This window comes from Microtus oregoni, unplaced genomic scaffold (genome assembly GCF_018167655.1).
Source record: "Microtus oregoni isolate MIOR12 unplaced genomic scaffold, Mior012 000068F_ref0000429, whole genome shotgun sequence".
Taxonomy (NCBI): Eukaryota; Metazoa; Chordata; class Mammalia; order Rodentia; family Cricetidae; genus Microtus; species Microtus oregoni.
The window spans coordinates 3,968,016-3,989,198 of NW_024543975.1; the positions used below are offsets into that span (position 1 = coordinate 3,968,016).

Below are 21,183 nucleotides of genomic sequence, written 5' to 3' on the forward strand. Positions count from 1 at the left end.
TTCTAATTCCTTAACCCCCCTTCTTCATCCCAAGCAAAATACTGTCAGAAACAATGGATGCAGGACAGTGACTATTCTGATAATATAGTCCTCCGCAGCAGAATGCAAGCCATCTCTCCTGCTGGCGGGAGATGGATTCGCTGCCCTCCCTGCAGACAAGCAGGCATACACACACACAGAGCCCTGGGAAGTCCACGTTTACTGTACTGCGTACCGACTGCCTTGAAGAAACTGTAGCTAACCACCTTATTAGTATTCTTGCCTCCACTGTGTCTCCCTTGCAGCATCAGAGCGCTGAGCAAAATGCAGTAGAGCAGGGACAGACACGGCTCTGGCAATCATCTCAATGCAGGCTGCCGAGTGGTGGGGGTGGGGGCATGCAGCGCATCAAGATTAATAACCTTGCCATAATCCGGGGCACCGTGCAAGCAGACACCTCTGCTGATTGACTCGCTCCTGGCTTGATACATCTGCCTCGGGGAGAGGAATCCGGGATCTAGTTCTCACCCCCCACCCCCCTGATTTTGGATGTTCTTTTGATTCTCCACAGACCTGGGAAGGTAACCGCAAGCCATAGCTTCTGCAGCTCACAGCACCTCTTGGAGGTTACTACTCACAGTTTTCATCACACAGGCTTCTGTGAGTGCTTATGTGTTTGTATGTGTTCCTGCGTGTGGGTGACTGCTTTCTCGTGAAAGAGATTGTGTAAGTGTCCTTCCTGTGTGTGTGGATTTGTGTGACAACCAAAGCAGGTATAACGCACAAGACGAGATCTCAACAGCGTGAAAATAATCTCCAGGCAGTGGGGCTCCCAATCTATAGTCCCCCATCACTCACCGCCCCGTCTCTGCCCTACTCCCCGGCTCCTTTCGCCTTTGATGAGTTTTTGGGTTACTTTTTGGCGGAGTCTCTTGGACACGTTCTTGCCGTTGCTGGTGGATCAAATAAATGGAACCTTTGAAAGTTGATTATTTTTTTCTTATGTGACAAACACGCACAGAGAGACAGAGAGAGACAGAGAGAGAGAAGAGGAAAGGAAATTAGAGTGGTGTATGACCAGCTAGAGGATTTAAAATTTTCCTTGGTGAACTTTGAGGATCCACTTGAGAAGGTAAGTCACCAGACCACTCAGCTCTGGTACCTTGTTTTGTTACGATGTTTGTGTTTTCCGATTCCATATGTAGTTCATAAGCGCACACTTTGCGATTGTAATGCAGAGAGGAACCAGTGTGTGGCATTTGGGGTTATTCTCATGCCAAAGAGGTTATTTCCATTTCTATTTGAATGATCACCCCCCCCCTCGCGCCGCCTTTGTCAGTTTATACACCTCTTCTTAATGTTTTCATGGTGAATTCTGGATGTAGGAAATCTGCAAATTTGTGAGAAAAATAAAAAGTGCTGCCTTTTTTAAAAGAAATCTCTAAAATTCAGGGGCAAATCATTGAGGTTAGCTGCTGGCAGAAGTACGGAGACAGAAGCAAAATTGAACATATTCAGAGACTGCATGGGATGGCAGTGGGGGTATAATCAGACTTTTATAATAACTGAAAAGTAGAGTCCTGAAGATCTTTTTTTTTTTTTTTCTTTTTCCCAAGAGCAGTTATATGTGCTCGGGAGCACAGCCACTACCAGGAGCAAATGAGAACAAAGTGGGAACTGTTTGTGTTGTCAGGCTCACTTTTGGTTTGACTCTTCCTGCTGTATCTCATTAACCCTTTTAAACACCGTGTCCCCTGCTTCAGACTACCGGTATCTGTTGTTTGGGGACATTTTTCTCAACCAATGCAGTCCCGAGAGAAGGAAGTGTGGTTGAAAATTGCTCCTAATTATGTATTCTTGGCTGTAAAAGAAAGCAGCATCGGAATTCATGTGACTTCAGTCACACGTCTTGCTGGGCTCAGGCTCCTCAATGATCCCTGGTGGTTACCTGTACCTTAAATCTTTGCCCCTCTCTTTCCTTGAAACTGAAATGAAGGTAACATTTTACCTTTCTTTGATCTCAAGAAAGGAAAATACTATTTCCCTGTAACTGTGTCTGCATCTCTGTAGTTGTGAGTGTATTTATGTCCGATTTGGCACCTCACTTCTATCAAATAGGGAAAACAACTTGTAAATAGATTTCTAAAATGCCGAAATCCCCAAGCGAAAGTGCTAGAATGATGGTCTTCCTCGGGAACTGTCTATGGTGGTGTATTTGAAGTGGAGTGGGGACTTTCTGTGGGCTGTGAGCCAACTCTAAAGACTGTTGTGATCATGTTCATGGCAGAGATGACAAGTATGCTAACTAGGCAAAGGAGGGCACACCTAAGCGATGCTTTCCAACTACTGATGACTATATTTAGCTAAAAGATGCTAATTACAGCATAAGAGATCTATTCAAAAATGACTGATGTAGTCAAAGATTCATAACTGCATCCAAGTTTGGAGATGTCAGACCTTATACTAAAAGAAACTGATATTTCTTCTTCTTTCCTATAAGGGAAATTACCAAATAAGCAAAGACACGAAATGTAAAGACAAGGTTATCTAATGATTGTTGTACACGGATGTTGGAGGAGCTTAACTGCAGCTGCTAAGAGCTGTTCCCTGCCCCCAGCTGGCCCTGTGACTGACACTCCACACAGTTCTCTCTGGGAAAACTCTGAGACACACGTCATGATATACCCTTCTTACTGGCTATTATTAACTGGCATATTTTTTCTCATAGATTCTAGCTATTGTTTCATTATTATAAAAAGAGCATTTTCTATTCTTTTTTTTTTTATTGAAGTGGCTGGAGCACAGTAGCAGTCATAATCAGAATTTTATTTTTTTTCTAAAGGAGAGGATGAGGTAAGGATCATGAAACTTAAAGTCAGTAGTAGATACATAAATAAGAAACACAAAGTTTAAGAAAAGAAGGGCAGGGAAGTTCCAGATGCCAGCAGGGAGCAGCAGGCTGTCGGGGCCTCCCAGACTCTGTGAAGATACTGATTATCCCTTTCCTTCTCAACTGCTCATTCACCTGCAGCTTCTGATAACTAGTTCTCAGAAGAGTGGGCAGTGCTTGGGGTCATCTACTTGATACTACTCTTTGGAAAAAAAGAGAAGTCCTTTCTTAATGCCATTCTGGACGTCAACAAACTAGTGCCTCTTTGCTTTGAGACTGTCTAACTTTGTCTGCCCCCTTCCCACTCACATTCTCAGGCAGTATGCATGTGGATTTAAACTGGGGGTGCGGGGAAATTAATTGTGTAGATGAATTCTCAACACCATTTGAAAGCAAACGGATATTATTCTGTCTTTTATTTATTTGAGATTTAATAATTGCAAGGAGAGAATCTTCCAGAAGTTGCAATGTTTTCATTATCAGTTATTTTAGGTTACTAATAGCAGTGAAGTATCAGTCAACCCAGAATGCTCTGACTTCAGCTGGCCCAATGTATAAAGCAAAGCCATTGCATCTCAAGGGCTCCTGAGGCTGTTTGTGCAAATGCAACTTTGCCTCACTATGTTTAGCTCAGGTATAGCAACAGTAAACAGCTTTTGCTCAGACCTTTCTCCAGGGTTCATGGCAGACTTTTTTGAACCTTGAATTTTGGTAGAGAATATTTTGAGGTTTAACAGGCTTGGCTTTCTTGCTTAGTGAACTCAAAGGCAAAAAGCAAGGAAAGGGGAGGGATGGGAACTTTCATTTCAGTAGGAATAGTATGTCAGCATACCCACTGAAGACAATGATGTTCCTTCAAATAAATAGATGCAAGGATATTTATAAAGAATGAATTGATAAAGGACTGCTTTGAATTTATTGGGGGAGAATAAGGGAACTTCCATTTCCTCCTCTTTTTAATTCCAGTTAGTGGGAAGACCTTTCTCTGGCTCTTTGCTCAACTCAGCCAACCAGACCCAACACTCTCCAGTGTGTTTCTATGCTTTTAATACCCAGGACACTTAACACATGAATAGTTCCTTCACTCTCAAACAGACAGAGTTGACAGCTGGAAAGTTAGCTTCTGAGATCCTTTAAAGGAAGCCAGGAAGATTATCCAGTTAGTTCAATATGAAAAAGAACTCTTGGTTCTCTGGCCCTGTCAGAACAAACAAACCAAGCATCCTGACCCTGAGGTTTTGATTGCTGAGTCATTACTACAACTTAGAGCTACATAAAATCTTAGGCTGATACAAACAATGATGGTGCAAACAGGGTCAGAGCTTCAACCTTCTGAAGGAAATGCAACGTCTTGAGTCTCCAGATGGAATAAATAATCTACGCAACGGATGTATTATATGTCCTAATTATTGTTCCTTACTACTAAAAACAAATTTTATGGGATTTCCATTATTACAAAAGAAAAGATGATTAACTGTTCTGTGAACTGGATACGGAGTTTAAGGTTGAAATAGACTGAATAATCCCATTCAATTATCTATATTAAATTTGGGACCACATAGCAATAACTAAGATAAGGCATAGTGGAGGCTTGAGTTATAACCAGGAGACAGTAAACTCTGGATTGAGATCAGAAGATATCCAACAGTATTGTTTACTGCTTAATAAGATCCTCAAATATAATTTGAAAACAAAGTTTATTTGTCCGATACACTTTTAAATGAAATCTGTTAAACAAGATGTGTTTTCTTTGTGATCAGATAGTACTATTTTTTGCTATAGTTTGCTTGTTTTTCCAACTGTTAACTTTACCTCCTTTTGTAGTTGCTTGGTAGATTCTCTGTTTGTGCATGTATATATGTATGTGTGTATATATATAATATATATATGTGTGTGTGTATTCATGTATGTACATACATGTATAAATTTTTAAGTGACTGGTCAGGCTATAGGAGTCAAAACATTTGTAGATTCATGAAAAATAGAAAACATTGTAACTGTAAAATGATTATTGGTACTGGATTTCCAGAAGTGACTATAAAAGAAAAGAAGAAAGGAAGAAAGGAAAGGAGATAGGGAGGGAGAGAGGGGAAGGGAGGGAGAGAGGGAGGAATAAATGGGAAGGAAGGAAAGAAGGAAGGAAGGAAGGGATGAAGGGGCGACGGAGGTAATGAGGGAGGAAGGAAGGAAAGAGGAAGAAAACAAGGTGAAGAAAGACACTTGGAAATTCTAACTTTTTGGCAAGGATACACAGGCTATTACAGAGTTTGTAGGATTCAAAAATTCTAGTCCATAATAAAACTGTACACAAGAATTCATGTTCCTAGAGAAGCTAAATAAGAAGGTGAATCCAAAGACAAACACATAGGCATCCTCAGGAATATTAACCTTCATCAGGCGATGAAAGGAGACAGAGACCCACACGGGAGCACCGGACAGAAATCTCAAGGTCCAAATCAGGAGCAGAAGGAGACGGAGCACGAGCAAGGAACTCAGGACCACGAGGGGTGCACCCACACACTAAGACAATGGGGATGTTCTATTGGGATCTCACCATGGCCAGCTGGCCTAGGCCTGAAAAAACATGGGATAAATCCGGACTAGCTGAACATAGCGGACAATGAGGAATACTGAGAATTCAAGAACAATTGCAGTGGGTTTTTGATCCTACTGCACGTACTGGCTTTGTGGGAGCCTAGGCAGTTTGGATGCTCACCTTACGAGACCTGGATAGAGGTGGGCAGTCCTTGGGCTTCCCACAGGTCAGGGAACCCTGATTGCTCTTCGAGCAGATGAGGGAGGGGGAATTGATCGGGGGAGGGGGAGGGAAATGGGAAGCGGTTGTGGGGACGAGGCAGAAATCCTTAATAAATAAATAAATTAAAAAAAAAAAAAAAAGAATTTGAGTGGCTTTTGGAAACTGTAAAAATAGGGTAGCATATTTATCTACAATAACAGCCAGGTCTTAATGAGGACAAGCATTATCAAATTGAATTGCATGTATGAGACAGACTAGGATTACAAGGCAGCGATAAAGACAATGTATGTTAACAACATTAGCTTTGCAGTTGAACAGACTTGGAATAGATCATCTCTCAAAGCCTACGTTTCCTATTCTATAAAACAGGAACAGTCAATCAAAGAGATTTCTCTGATGGGTTCATAATTCAGTCAGTAAAACCTTTCATATGAAATTAGATTTATGTTGGTAGCTCACAGTTTGTTTGTTTATTTGTTTTTTATCAATCTTAATCTAGTTTGAGGAAGAGAAGGACCAACCTGATTCAGGATATTTTTATCTTATGCAGAGGGCTAAAGCTGGAGAGATGAAGCTATGTTTCTGTAAGTTAGCTTGAAGGATTGATCAGACTTTCTCAGAGCAGCCGAAGCACTTTCCAGATGTTGTTGCACTTATGCTTACAATTGTCAAAATGATACTGAATGTAAGTAGAATCATGTGCATCCATCCATATGTCGCTACAGAAACAATTAAAATGTCAGCAAATGCTGTTAACATTGCTCTATCTACTGTCTCCTTTTGATCACTGACAATGAAAGATATCTATTTATTAGGTAGCTAGCTGAAAGGCACTGCCAGGTGGTCACTTCTGTGAGACGTGCAGGTCTCTCTTCATTTCCCTTTGCTGCAATTCCAGCATTTGAATGTGGCATGCTGCAATCGCAGGACTGCTCCTTAGAATTTTGACTTGATAGCTTAACAGAATTAAGAGTCCTCTTCTAGCATCTGACCCATATGGAGCTATGTCATTGTGTACGACCTTTATTTAGTTCAAGAACATATTGCTAAAGATGTAAAAAGCCTTGTTCCTATTAATGTAGCTAGCTGAGCTGTCAGCGAGGAGGCCAATTCTGCTTTGCTAACTCTGCACGGCTGGTACCACTTGACCCAGGTATTTCTGTTCTGCCTAGTCAGCCTTTCCCTGTACATGAACAGAGCTGGGCTCTGCCCTTCAGAATGTGGACTCTTACTCTCCAGTAATGAATGGACTCTGCTTTATGATTTGCTTGTAACAAAGACAGAATTTAAACTCCCAGCACTTAAAATTCCATTTTACATAATTCATGTCTAGAGCAGCAAAAGAGGGAAAATAGATGTCAGTGATTCACAGTAACACAAACATACTCACACTGCTGCCCTGAGTGCCACAACCTGGGGATGGAGCTAAAGAAATTTTCTCCAGCATATACTGCAGATTATATTGACAATGCACATCAAACTAATGTAGTAAGTTATAATTATCACAAAAAGTAATAGTTGTATTCTGTGTTCTGGACAGTTATGCAATGTATGTACTCTCTTAAAATATTAGTGAATTTGGGAGCAAGGGCAATGAATGAGCAGTTCAGAGCTCTTGTTGATCTTGGAGAGGAACAGGGTTTGATTTCCAGCACCTACATGAAGGTTCACAATCATGTGCAAAACCAGTTCCAAAGGATCTGATGCCTCTTTTGATCACCTCTGGTAGTAGGCATGCAGATGGTACACATACATATTCAAAACACTCATAAAGTAAAGAGAAAAAAAATCTGTACAAACTTTTCTCAGTACACAAAGCAAAAGGAGGTTAAATTTTTACCCCAAATATTAGATTTTAGGTTACTACCCATCCACTGAGACGGTGGGGCTGATCTATTGGGAACTCACCAAGGCCAGCTGTACTAGGACTGAAAAACAATAGAATAAAACTGGACTCTCTGAATATGGTAGACAATTAGGGCTGCTGAGAAGCCAAGGACAATGGCACTGAGTTTTGATCCTACTGCATGTACTGGCTTTATGGAAGCCTAGCCTGTTTGGATGCTCACCTTCCTAGACCTGGATGGAGGGAGGAGGACCTTGGACTTCCCACAGGGCAGGGAACCCTGACTGTTCTTTGGACTGGAGAGGGAGGGGGAGGGGAGTGGGGTGTGGGGAGTGGGGGAAGGGGGAGGGAAAAAGGAGGCGGGGAGGAGGCGGAAATTAAAAAAAAAAGAAAAGAAAAGAAAATGGAAAAAGAATTGTAAAAAAACCTCAAATCTATTCTTTTACATTATGGTGTCCATATATATATATAAAATCATTGTTGTTTCTAAGAGATCCGAGAATATTTTCCCTTTGAATCAGTTAATATCCTCTGTACAGTACATCATTAGTAGTTTATATTTTATGGTAATTAGATTTGTCTAGAGCTTGAGGCAGGCATCTTTTTCTTTCATGATTTTACAAGTCTTATTGGAATGGTTGGCATCAGGTGGGGTATTATACTTCAATTGAAAGTTTGGAGGCATTGATAGAATGAACATCATGGGAAGTATCAGTCTGTGTACCCACTTTTTTAGTGATGGAACTTTGGGTAGGTTAACTTTCTATCTGTACTTCAGTACCTTGACTTGCAGAATTGTAAAATGACTAGGAAAAGCCAATCTTATAAACCACCACGAACAGAGATTGGGATAGGATTTTCTCTCATTACAAAGGATTTCATTGTGATACTAAGGAACATTGTTTGCTTTTAATCATCACTAATAGTAATTATGATTGTATCTTAGAATTTTAGTTTATAGGATTATTTTTGTATGTTGAAGGTATTAAAACAGTTATATGACATGAACGAACAATATTAAGTGTTTTTGTCTGTCTGACACACAGATACAAAAGTTCTGAAGAAATTGTAATTCTAGAATGGAACTCCCAGATTTGTTATAAAAAGGAGGAAACGAAACCACATTTTGGTAGCTCCTACATTTGTGTATATGTGTGTGCACCCTTGTGTGTACGGAGAGTGCATGTGGAGGGTAGAACAGCCTTGGGTTTCATTCCTTAGGTACAGTTCACCCTTTTTTGAGGCTGTGCCTTTCAATGGCCTGGAACTCACCAAGTGGACTAGACTGGCTGGCCAGCAAGTCTCAGCTTCACTTCTTTTTGCCTTCCCAGTAGTGGCATCACAACGTCCACCAATATGACCAGTGATTTTTAGATGGGTTTTGGAAAGTGAGTTCAGAACCTCATGCCTTGCAAAGCAAGCACTTTATCCTAGTGACTGAGCAATCTTCTCATCTGCAAAGTTTTCTAGTTAAAGAGAAGAGATAATAATCTGCCTTCGACTTGCTTGTGTCAAAAAAAGCATGAAAATTTAATTTTAAATCTCTCATTCTTGTACAAAATTTATCTAGAGTTTAGATGCAATGAAAATATTCAACTGTATTTTTATATGATTTTAGATATACATTTATATTTATGCAAGTATGTATGTAAGAAACAACATAGCCTGCTAATGCTTGATGGAAAAATACTCGGTTACTCAGTGATGACAGGTTCCAGTACTTTCTTAGTACACAAGACTTTTTATCTACATATGTGTATTTTATGTGTCAAGTCATAGAATCAAGGATGGAGTAGATAAATTTTCAGGGCACATTTGTCAAAAATTCCCTAAAATAAAACCTGTGACTTCACCTATTGTGAATCTATTAGAGAATCAATATAAATGATATGTTTAAGTAAAGTAGATTTTCTACACATACCGAGATAATGTTTGAATAAAACAGTAAAAATGTGAAGGACAAATAATTTGCATAGTTATCCTAATAAAGTAACATATTTTGCTGCAAACCTAGTAGCAAGCAAATAGATTTTTTGATTTTTGCTTGGTGTAGATATTATTTCATGTCCATAAGCAATCTGGACTACAGATTTACAGGAGGGCAGAATTCAGCACTTCCTTATTTAAAGAGAAACCATGTTTACATGGTCTGATTAGGATCTTTTTTCTTTCAAGAAATCTGGCCTATTGGGAAGTGTTGAGCATCTTACTAGTAAATTCCCTTTGACTTCAGTGTCATAGAATATATGAGACTAGGTTTGAAATGTCAGCAGGTCCACCTTGGTACAAGACCTTTCCTGAAATAAGATCTAACTAAAGATCTCTTCATGTTTTCTTCTGATTGATGCTACACCTCCCTCATTCTCTTTCATTTTTTTGTCCTCTTGTTCCTTCTTGCCTCCCTCTTCTGTATATCTTTGCAGCTCCAAGATTGGCATTCATTTCTATCATCTTTGTCAGCATACCTCCATTCAACCCTCTACTCCCACAAGAATCTTCAAAGAGCAGCTCTGTTCCACGTATCTAGTATATTCTGTTTTCTCTGAGATTCATCAGATGGACAAATATATCTTTAACAATAATCAGTAATCAAACCTAATTCTTACGTCTGAATTTCACAACGAAGCCATAAATATTAGTTGAGATATTTGACATCACTAAATCAAAATTTTTACTGAACAATTAATGTTTGGTATGAAAATATTCTATTCTTCAATTTTTGTAACCATTTCTTTTGCCATGTCTACTCTGTATTTGTTTGCTGAACACATTATGTGGTTTACTGCATGTGTAATCTAATTATTATGAGGAACAAAAGTGTAAGCAATATGAGTAATCACTAAAATATTACCATTACATTGATAAAGGAGAAGTTAACATGATAGCCAAAGTAGTTCAGAGTTTTGCAGAAGCAAAACAGAGGCATTCTTGGTTGGAAATGTAATACAGAAAGATAGCTAGGTCTGATACTAAATGAACAGTTTAATAGCGAGCAAAAATGAAGAAAGGGTTTGAGCCCTTCCAGAGTTTTTTGAAGAAAAAAAAAAAAGAGCCCTCAAGATATTCTCAGTGAAGTTGCTACAGATGCACCACAGTCATGCAAAGAGGTACATCTTTATTCTGGAGATGCTGACAGGGAAACCAAATTTATTCAACTTGTGATTTTTCTAAAGAAATAGATCATTACAAGCTGTGTAGATGTCTGTGTCATTGAATATGGCTACACAACCCAGGTGCTCCACCTCCTCCAATTTGAGCCTTTATTCTTCTTAAACAAAGTTTGGCCCTATTCTCTATTCCTCCCTTTATTTTCTTTTAGATTTACCAATACCCTCTAGTTAATTTTTTTCCCGAATTGTTGAATTTTTTCTCCATAAAACACTTTTTCAAAACTTCCCTTACCTTATTTATTATTGTAAAATGAGAAGTTGAAAATCAAGATATAACTAACACCACTCTCATTTCTTTAACTTTTGATCAGAATACCAACCAAAACCTGGAGAGCTGGTTGAAAGCTAACTTTTGACCTTTCAGTCTTAGCATGACACTTTGGCTTGAGGTTTGAGAGATGTAAGAGGTACTTTCTCTGCTTCAAGAAATTGTTCTCTTTCTTTCAATATACAGCCAGGACAATTGAGCAATGAAGGACTTGCAAATGTGCTAGCTTTCTTCAAAGGGTATCCTGATATTTGAGTTAGGGTCTCGATTCAAGGTAAACTACCAGAAAAACAGAAGAAAAGAGAAGCTCTTTGAAATCACGAAATTCTAATTCAAAACCCTGTTCAAAACCATAACAGCTACTTGAAGAAGTGAGAGAGTTTTTTTTTTTCTACCAACTTCTTAATCAGCTATTATCTTAGGTCACTGCTGTCAGTATTTGTCGACATGTTGGTTCTGTGTTTCAGAAACAAGAATAGGAAGAGTTCATTTCTTCCTGTGTCTGTGCCCAGGACCGGTCCATTCCCCTTTTTAGTCACTCTCAGTAATGATTGCTAAATTGGGAATCCAGAATCAGAAGACACATTTCTCTACCTCAGTCATCCCTCCCCACCCCCGTATTTCTTAGCAAGAACCCTTCCCATCTGTCATACTTACTAGGAGGATCATCTTTCCTCTTGGCTTTCCTATTCTTTCAGCTTTCTCCCAGCTTCAACTTTCCAAGGTCAGTCCCAACTTGACTTTCTCATATGGAGGTATCATTAACCCTTTCCTAGTCTGCATCTGTTGTAGTCTCTGTCCTGTGCACTCCTTGTTTTAAGCAGTTTAGAACTTCACAGTGGTAGCATCCATTTGGTTGCTTACAGCACACCAGGCTAGCTCCTCAAATTCTTGAGTGGGATTGTGACTGATTTGGCTTTAAGACTGCCAAGTTTCCCCAGTCTGCAGACCCACATCGAGCATTTGACAACTGCCTCCAATTTGCTGTTGGTAGATATAAACATCCTTCAGAAGGAGAAATGTTTTATCTGCCAAATCGGAATCACAACAACTGGCATGTATTCTGTGTTTTTCATTTGTCTGCAACTTCATATTCATTTCCTAAATTTATTCTTTCTGGAAAATTATGAAGTCCATATTTTTAAAATTGAAAGCTAAATAGGTAGAAAGGTAGAGCAATATGGCTGTTAAAAATCTTGGAGCATCCACCTGGATAAACAAATACCTGTAGTTGGAAATCTTTTCTAGGTCATTTAACACCTTCTTTCTTAAGGAAATATGTGTATATGTGTGTGTTTGTGTGTGTGTGTGTGTGTATGCTTAGATGTCTTTAAAAGCTGTAAATACTTTAAATTTCTAAAGTTCTATGCAAATGGAAATTTTGTTATGATTTATTCTAAAATTATTTATGGATTATACTACTTATATTTGTGCAGCCCAGTAAAACAAACAGCTGATTAAGGGGTAATCATTTCCCAGTTTTAAAGCACAAATATTATGGATGATTATGAAAAAGAGTTTCAGAAACAGATGTGTGCAGCAGCCTTGTTTGTGTGTCTGGTGAGATACAGTAGAACCTGGATAAATAACACTAATGAGTTGCAGGCCCATTACAAATCACCACATTTTCCCAATTATTGGAGAAGCAACATTGAGAAAAAAGAATATTAAGCAAGCTAGTTGATATAAAAGGAAGAAAAACTTTCAAATAAACCTAAAAGACATGAGGTATGTATACACACACATATACACACACATGCACACACACACATACCTGAATGCACATATACCCACATGCAGTGAGTCAAATTTTATTTTATTTTTGATTTTCTGAGACAGGGTTTATTTATATCTTTGAAGTCTGCCCTTGAACTAGCTCTTGTTGACCAGGGCGGCCTTGAACTCACAGAAGATTCACCTAGTGCTGGGATTAAAGGCCTGCGCTATCACCACCCAGGGAGTAAAATTTTATTATATGTTCTGAGGATTGTTGTACCCTCGCAAACACATTAATAGGTACTTGGGATTCTATCAGATTTGATGCTCTCAGCAATTGTTCTGTACACATTCTTAGGAAGCAATATCCTTACTTCCCATGTTCACGCACGCACAAATCAACACACACACACACACACACACACACACACACAGGCACTTATATCTCAAGTTCCTTGAGGTTCTATTTTTTAAAAATCAAAGGGCATATGCATTTCAGATAATTTTTATGGGGTATTTTCACTCTTTGAATACCCATTTGAAGCAAGATTTGAGAAGATGTAGGCCTTACCTTAAATGTGCTTGTAGTCTATCAGACATAGGGTCAAAATTATGCCTTCAAATTATGCCTAGATCATCTACATAATTTAAAGATAGTTTACACTTTTTACTTTCTTTTCTTCTTTTCTCATTGTTATCAGGCTTTGTTTGGAAGGTCAGCGCAACACCATTTTTCCCTGTGCTGCAACATTTTAAGTTGTATTTATATTTTACTTTGAACCACACAGCTCATTTCCTAACTAGAAAGCAGATGATCCTTCCATAACTCTGGTCTTCTTGGCAGAATAGCACTTCTGAACTGTGTTCTATCTCAGACCTTTCTTGGGTTTATTTGAAAATCCTTTTGTATATCTGCTTATCGCCTTGTATTATGCTCTTTACAGCTTCACACGGAAGATCGAAATGAGCAGTTGTCATGTCTCTTCAGTATTTATTCAGTCCTTGCTGTGTAATGGATTTACCAAGTATGTCCTTTGAATTGCTCAATAAGTTATGTTGATCTGAAGATCAAACAAGAAACTGAGTCTTAGCATCATGTAAACATCAAGTACGACACATGTACATCTTATTTGCAGAAGTCTGTCCATGTTTTTTTTTTTCTATATCTCATAAGTCTGTGAAGATTGCCCAAGACAAAGTCCATACACCATGATCTTTCATTCCCAGATCCAACATAATGTCTATCACCCTTGCATACAAAAGTCAATGGATTTTCATCCTTAAACATGTCTGGAATGAATGAAGACAGTCGTAGATACATGAACAGTGGAAAATGAAACATTCCTCAGAGGAATGAAAAGAAAGATAGTATTGCCTTCAGAGGGGCATGAAGGAGAACTGTTAAAAGGCTGGCATACAGAAGGTATGAACTGGAATATTTTATTTGGCCTTTCCCACCCCAGTGAATCTCCACAGTTTTGCACCATAGACAAGTGTGTTTGATAGCTACATGTCTGTGAGAAACTAGATAGAAAAACATTGCAAGACAGCATTGCAAACAATAAATGACAACATAATTTTACTGGAACTAAATCATACATCTATTAATTCGAGCCTTATCTTTTGCACAAGTTTGTCCTCTTAACAATATTGCATTGGAAGAGATGAGTCAATTCAGGGTGATGGAGTAAGGCAGGGTAGAGTTTGTTATCAGATACTATCAAATCTAAGCTTTAATGATGTCCATTGTCAGAGACTAAGCTGCGATTTGTGTCAGCTGTGAACTGTATTTAGAAACAGTATTTTCCCCTCAGTTGAAAGAACGAAAAGGATTGAATATTTGGAGGTCAGAAGGAAGAGATTACCTGGAAAAATGTTCAGATGCACAGTTATTTTTTTTTTATCTGTTCACACATCATCAGATTCAGGCATTTATCAGATTCATAGGGTTGTCAAATAGAAAGTCATTATAGGAAAGGTATTTGTGATTAGATCTTCCCCTTCTTAAATGCTGGACATTGAAACCCTATTTCAAAGATCTAATTCTTGGAAGTCTTAAACTATGAGCAGAGATTTCTACTCCACTTATGGGAAACACTGGTAGAGGTCATTTGAGCTGGGCTGTGATGTGCATGGGAAAATGATTTGAAGAAGTGGAATTTTATAGCCTGCGTCCCACTGACTCGGCTTCAGAAGTAGAAGCTGGTGTTATAAAATAGGCTCTTTATGACGATTATGGCTACATAGAAGATTTCTGTACATCAGGCAGTGAAAGTGGGTGACTCATTTCTGTAAAAGATTTTTTTGCTTTTTTTTTTTTTCACCAAGTTCTGAGATGTTATTGCTACTATGGGACTTAGACGAGTTGAATTTCTTTACCCAAGTTGTTGTTTTATGGATGGGTGTATGTCTTTATGAAGAAGTCCTGGCAATTTAAAATTGAAATTATATGCATAGGAACTAAAATGATAAGAATAAACTCATCAACAGAAGGGGGATGCTTAAAAACAGGACTAAACTTGGGGTATGTTTCAATCTTTTAGCTATCTTTTGGAGGTAGAACCACGGTCTGGCATGAATTATGATGGAATGGAAAATGAAATTTGTGGGTCCTCATCTCCTCAACAAACTTTCTTCCCTGGTTCTTTTTGGCTTAGCAGTTAATTCTAGTTTTTTTCTGAATGCTATCAAAGCAATAGACAAAGTAGACAGGTTATATTAATTACAATGAAATGTAATATGGAATGTGGTCCTGTCACATCTTTAAAATAGTGACTTCTGTGAAATGATGTATGTATATCTTACACAATTGCCACAGAAAATCATCTAATATACTTTCAAAACCAAACACTTCCATATGTCCAAGGCTTAAGCTATTGTTACATCTCATAGATATGTAAAATACTCCATACTATTCTTTTCTTTTACAAAGATATGTAAAGAATGATATTTGAAGGATCTTGGAAGTCTTGTATTAACCTCCATGCTTAATTTGATAAAATTCAGTTTTTTCCCACATTTATTCAAGTATGGAACACTGTTTTTATGAAACATCTATTAACAATTAGTAAATTAACAGTGCCCCTTGAAAGCCCTGTGGGAACAGTGACTTATATAACAATTGTTCTGTGGATGGGAACCTGCATACTAGCTAATCCTCATGTGATTCATATGTGAATATATAAAGATGAAATGTTGTTTTATGACACAACTCCCTGAGGAACCTAATCATCTTCAATAAGGTGCATAAAGCATGCTCTTCGATGTGTTAGAGTTAACCGTTATTCAATCATGAATTCATATTGGGAACCCAACCACTTCTGCTGTTACAGGTCAACTCACTCTTCTTAATAATGGAATATATGACCATTTGTCCGTGGTAAGAGCACTGACATTTCCATAAAATTCGACTGCAGAAACATGTTGATATTTTCCAATAGCATGTTGTCTTATATGTGCAATAAGCAGTGTGCAATAATATCCTCTTAGATCAAAGCATTTCTGAACCATATAGCCTTTCCATCACTTTCAACGACTGCGATTGTGTTAAGGGGCAACATCTATAACTGGGTCTAAGTGAACATCTAGGAATATAAACCTTGGGAATTTTTAATAACCAGAATCTTTCAGAGATTGGCAGTTTTCCTGGAGGACCAGGTAGCCTCTGTGTTGTTGAGGTTGACTAAGAGAATTCATTGGTTTCTAAAATGCAGGATAACCATGAAATGCATTCAGATGCTGCTTCTTTCCCTAACACCTCATCCTCAAAACAAAACAAAACAAAACAAAGAGCAGGCAAGAATAGAAAGAGTATTCTTAGCTGAGCCAGCATGATATGAATGCTGCATTACCAGCTGCTCACTGAGCAGCAGCTGAGCAGATCTGCAGTCTTCAAGCTGCCCCACATCCTCCCTTTAATACTGACTGAAGAAATTCTCTTCCCAAGCAGGAAGTCTAACTTCCTCAGGTTGAATGATCTTTCCAATCTCCACAGGAAGGGAACTATCAGGACACAAATGTACAAATGGTAGGAATGCTTTTAAGCCCATCTTAATAATAATGAATTCTCTTTTATTTGTTTGTTTGATTTTTGAGACAGGGTTTCTCTGTATAACTGCCCTGGCTGACCTGGAACTCACTTTGTAGATCAGGCTGGTCTCGAACTCACAAAGTTCCACCTCTCTCTGCCTTCTGAGTACTGGAATTAAAGCACTTGCTACCACTGTGTAGCATGACTATTTGTTTTTGTACAACTCATGATCCTGGAGTCCTTCCCAGTGTAATACAAAAACAGGGGATTAAGCAGCATAGTGGATATTAGTTTGTAGTTGAATGGTGAGTTGAGGGGAAAAAGGCTATCGGACCAAAGGCCTTGACAAGATATCATTCTCAAGGTCAGAGGCTGCCCTGCATATATGTAGAATTGAAAGAAGTCAAGAAGATTTCTGAAGTCTCATTGATCTCTTCACAAATAAAATCTTCAGGGGAGTGTGTTAAACAGATTCCCATACCTCTGTGTATTTCCACCAATTGTGAGAGTTCTACAGTCTTCAGGTAAAACGACACCAACAACAGTGGCTATGGATAAGATACTCTATAACAATGTTAAACGAGTCTCAGTATACTCACAGAGAAGTCTAGGAACCAGACAAGAGGCTCGAAAATTCATTTCACATTTTTAGAGTGAGTCCAAGGACAGCTGCAGGCCCATGGGTTGTCATTTGGTAGCCATGGTGGACCTGTGTCCATGCATGTAGCAAGCTCCTTTATATGCCATCCATTAACCTGTTATTGAGTAACAAGAGCAACAGATGGAATTGATATGCTTTTAGCTGGGAATCTAAACATAGAATTATGTGTTGTGGGAGCTGCGGGTTGCATTCCGCCACCCAGCTCCTGCCACCGGCTAGGTTTACCCGAAATAACAACACACAAACTGTATTCTTTTAAACACTGTTTGGCCCATTAGTTCCAGCCTCTTATTGGCTAGCTCTTATATATTGATCTAACCCATTTCTAATATTCTGTGTAGCACCACTTGGTGTGCTTACTGGGAAAGATTCAGCATGTCTGACCTGGTGGCTAGCTGCATTGCGTCTACCCTGGAGAGAGCTGCATGGCATCTGAGCTCACTTCCTCTTCCACCCAGCATTCTGTTGTTTACTCCACCTATCTAAATTTTAACCTATCAGGGCCAAGGCAGTTTCTTTATTTAACCAATGACCTTCCTCCATCAATTATGGGTTAGTAAGAAAGACTTTAAAAAAAATTGACAACTATGGAAGCCAGATTTAAAATTCATGTTACTTTTCTTCTTTCAGAATGACTGATTTTAATTTAAACCTACCGTGAAAACTGCAGAAAAATCAAGAATGAAAGGATTTGACTGAAATTATTGAGGGAAAAAGAAAAGTTACACATTTTCCGCCTTCTTTTCATCACTGGAGATGTTATAGCATTATTTGTGACATCAGGATATATATTGGGGTATGGAGAGTAGAAGACACAATGTGGCCATTTGTAAAATCTCCCCACTCTTCATATACCATCCTCTGAAACAAGCGATAGATCCCTCTTCTTTCTCATGAACTACCCTGGTATCAGGACTTAGTACCCAGGATACTGAAGTACTTTGCAGGAGAACGCGCAGTCCATAGGTTTTTTTTATTATCTTCTTCTCCATCACAGAGACTAACATGATCTCAGTGTTGAATTTGCTTTCATTATTTTGGATTTAGATTGTAATGAAGCAAATGGTTTTAATCTTAAACCTTATCTAGAATATTGGCCATGGGTATAGCATCTTAGAGGGGATTAGAGATGGGAGAATCTGCTTGTGTGCTTGTGTTTGGGTAGAGACAGGATGAACATGTGTGTCTTCAGTGTGTATTTTACCCTTTTTTATGTTTACCTTTATTTCCTTGTCCAATTCTTAAACTGTTCTTAAAATTATATTATAGCTCCTAAATTATGTGTAACTTTGATGTACAATACTGTTTCATTAATTAAAAATCAGGTCATGTCTGATGCTTATACAGTTCTATGATAGCGGTCCTTCCTGCTACTTTATCATTCCTTTTCTTTCCTAAGAAAAATATTGGGGACTTCTATGTTGATCAGAGTGGCATATAACTCCTGGGATCGACCATTTCCCTCTCTGAACCTGAACCTCTAGTGTAACTGGGACTGTACGCACTGCCATAACCTATTCGAAAAATGCTGCTTCAAATCGTCCCGCTTCAGTTCACCTTTAACTTTTTGTAATCAGATTCATATCAAAGTGTTAATGAATGTACTGATTGATTTTCGTCAATTTGACACAAATTATGCATTTCTTGGAAGAGGGAATCTTAACTGAGAAAATGCTTCCTTAAGCCTGGCTTGTAGTCAAGTTCACGAGCCATTTTCTTGATTAATGGTTGATGAGGGAGAGTCTAATAATCTTATAACCCTTGCGGGCCTTGCCAGACCTAAGCAGGTGGTCCTGAGTTGTATAAGAAAGCAAACGGAACAAGTCATGAGGAGCAAGTTAGTGAGCAGCATTCCTCCACAGCCTCGGTTTCAGTTCCTGACTCCAGTTTCCTCTCTTGAGTTCCTGCTCTGAGTTCCTCAGCTAATGCAACTGTATCCTGAGATCAGTTCTTTTATTCCCCCAGTTGCTTTTTGTCAAGGTCGTTTATCACAGCAATAGAAACCCTAAAAGACCTAGTAATTCAAGATACTATGTTACTTTTTAAAAAAAGGAAACTGGTATTTTGCTGTACAATAAAAACCATATACTAACGTTTCTATGCTTAATATTGTCACTTATGAAATGAGAAAATTTTCTGCGGGGAGTGCTGGTGGTTGATAGTGGTCAGTCCTTCAGATAGCCTCCTTTTAGGTAGATCAAAACCACTGAAAACATACCTAAATAGAACTTCTTAGCACATTTTATTTTAAGTGATTACTGCCCTTTTTTTTTCCCATCCCAGAGCATCCTATCACTTCAGCACAATGGACCATTTCAATCCACCCTTTCTCACTGGGTTTCACTTTGAGGGAACAGAGTCAGTCAGTGGTCAGTGGTGTCCCTGTAGAAAGGGACCTTTGCACTGGTTTATTTATTTTTTTAATGATGTACTCCTGAAGCTTACCACTAGATGTCTCTATGATTACATGCTGAGCCAAATCAGACACATGGTCTAGCACAGCAGTGAAACTCAGCACAAGGCCCAAACTCCAAAAACCCATTATCACTCCAGTCATCTGCTCTACAGTAAACTAAGGTGGGGTCTCTAGATACGCTGCTTGATTGTGTCGATGTGCTAGTGTGACTTAATATAAACACTTAAGTCCGTCTGTCCCCAAGAGAACCTGTGAGTGTGAAAATTCAGTTTCAACTGGTCATTGGCAAGTGAATATGTATGTGTGTGTGTATAATATTCAGAATACCACAGTAATATACAGGCATAAAGATTATGAGGTGATGTTTAGCTTTCAAAATGCAATGCAATAACTATGGGTGGAATTGTTCCAAGCTCTCTGGCTACAGCTGTCTTTCCTATTATACCTTGGTTTGTGGAGCTGTAATCCTTCAGACTCCCTTCCCTCTTTTTCATTCTTTTTTCAGTCATTTATTCTATTATTTCTTTCTAAATTAACTTTATCTCAGGAAATAACAAGATTTTATATTGGAACTTGTTTGTTTGTTTTTTAAACCTAGTGTTTAAAAAGAAGCATATAGCACAAGTTATCAATAAATGCTTTTGCTGGATTTTACTTGATGAGGAGGACACTCTGTATAGAGAAATGTGAAATTATTATTATTATTATTAACATATAGCTACATTAATATGGTTACATGTTTAGAATGGTATATGAATGACCATCTTTAGATTTTGGAAATAATCATGTTTTCTTTTCCAATTATTAAACAATTCTAAAGTGTCTAAGATAACATGTTCAGATTAGCTGAGGAAAACAGAAGAATATGTTTTTAAACTGTGACAGACAGCATCAACCAGTTTCTGTGCTTGCCTTATATGAATTCCACATACTGTTGTAGCCATGTAAAAACAAGTTGAGAGGAAATATTAAACAAATGCTCCGAAAGATATACACTCACAAGGAAATTTCAATTCGTAGACAATTAGGGGCATCCTCAAGTTATCTGGAAACACGTCGAGATGAAGTCCTAATTCTATTATTATGATATTCTTTCTAGTTACTTATGAAGATATTTTTTTTTCTTACAAAGTATCGTGACAAAATTGAACCCTATTTCCATCCATCTCAAATGGTTGCAGACTCACATGGGACAAGAGGATAAAACACCAGCTGTTTTTGTGTTTTTAGCCGTCACTCCCAGGGCCTTTGGTCAGTAGATCAGTGGATCAAGCTGGTCTCCTTTGAATTCCTGAGGTACAAGTAATTTCCTGAGGGCAAAAAAGAAAGTTGATAGGAATTGGCACACAGCTGTCTGAGTTACTTTTCAGCCACGGGAAAGTGATCCAAATGTCTACAAAAATTTACTCACTAGTTTTATTTCTGAGTATCAAAGAAGAAACAGAGAAG

At 38.4% G+C, this 21,183-nt stretch overlaps 1 protein-coding gene across 2 annotated transcripts in view; it reads left to right on the top strand.

The window, feature by feature from the left end:
- The first annotated feature begins 359 nt into the window (after positions 1 to 359).
- Lrrc4c (leucine rich repeat containing 4C) overlaps positions 360 to 21,183 on the top strand; it is a 1,344,378-nt gene continuing 1,323,554 nt past the window's right edge. For both annotated transcript variants that reach the window (XM_041641254.1, XM_041641256.1), the window contains exon 1: positions 360 to 1,111. The gene's annotated coding sequence lies outside the window, so the exon portion shown is untranslated. The remainder of the gene's footprint in view (positions 1,112 to 21,183) is intronic.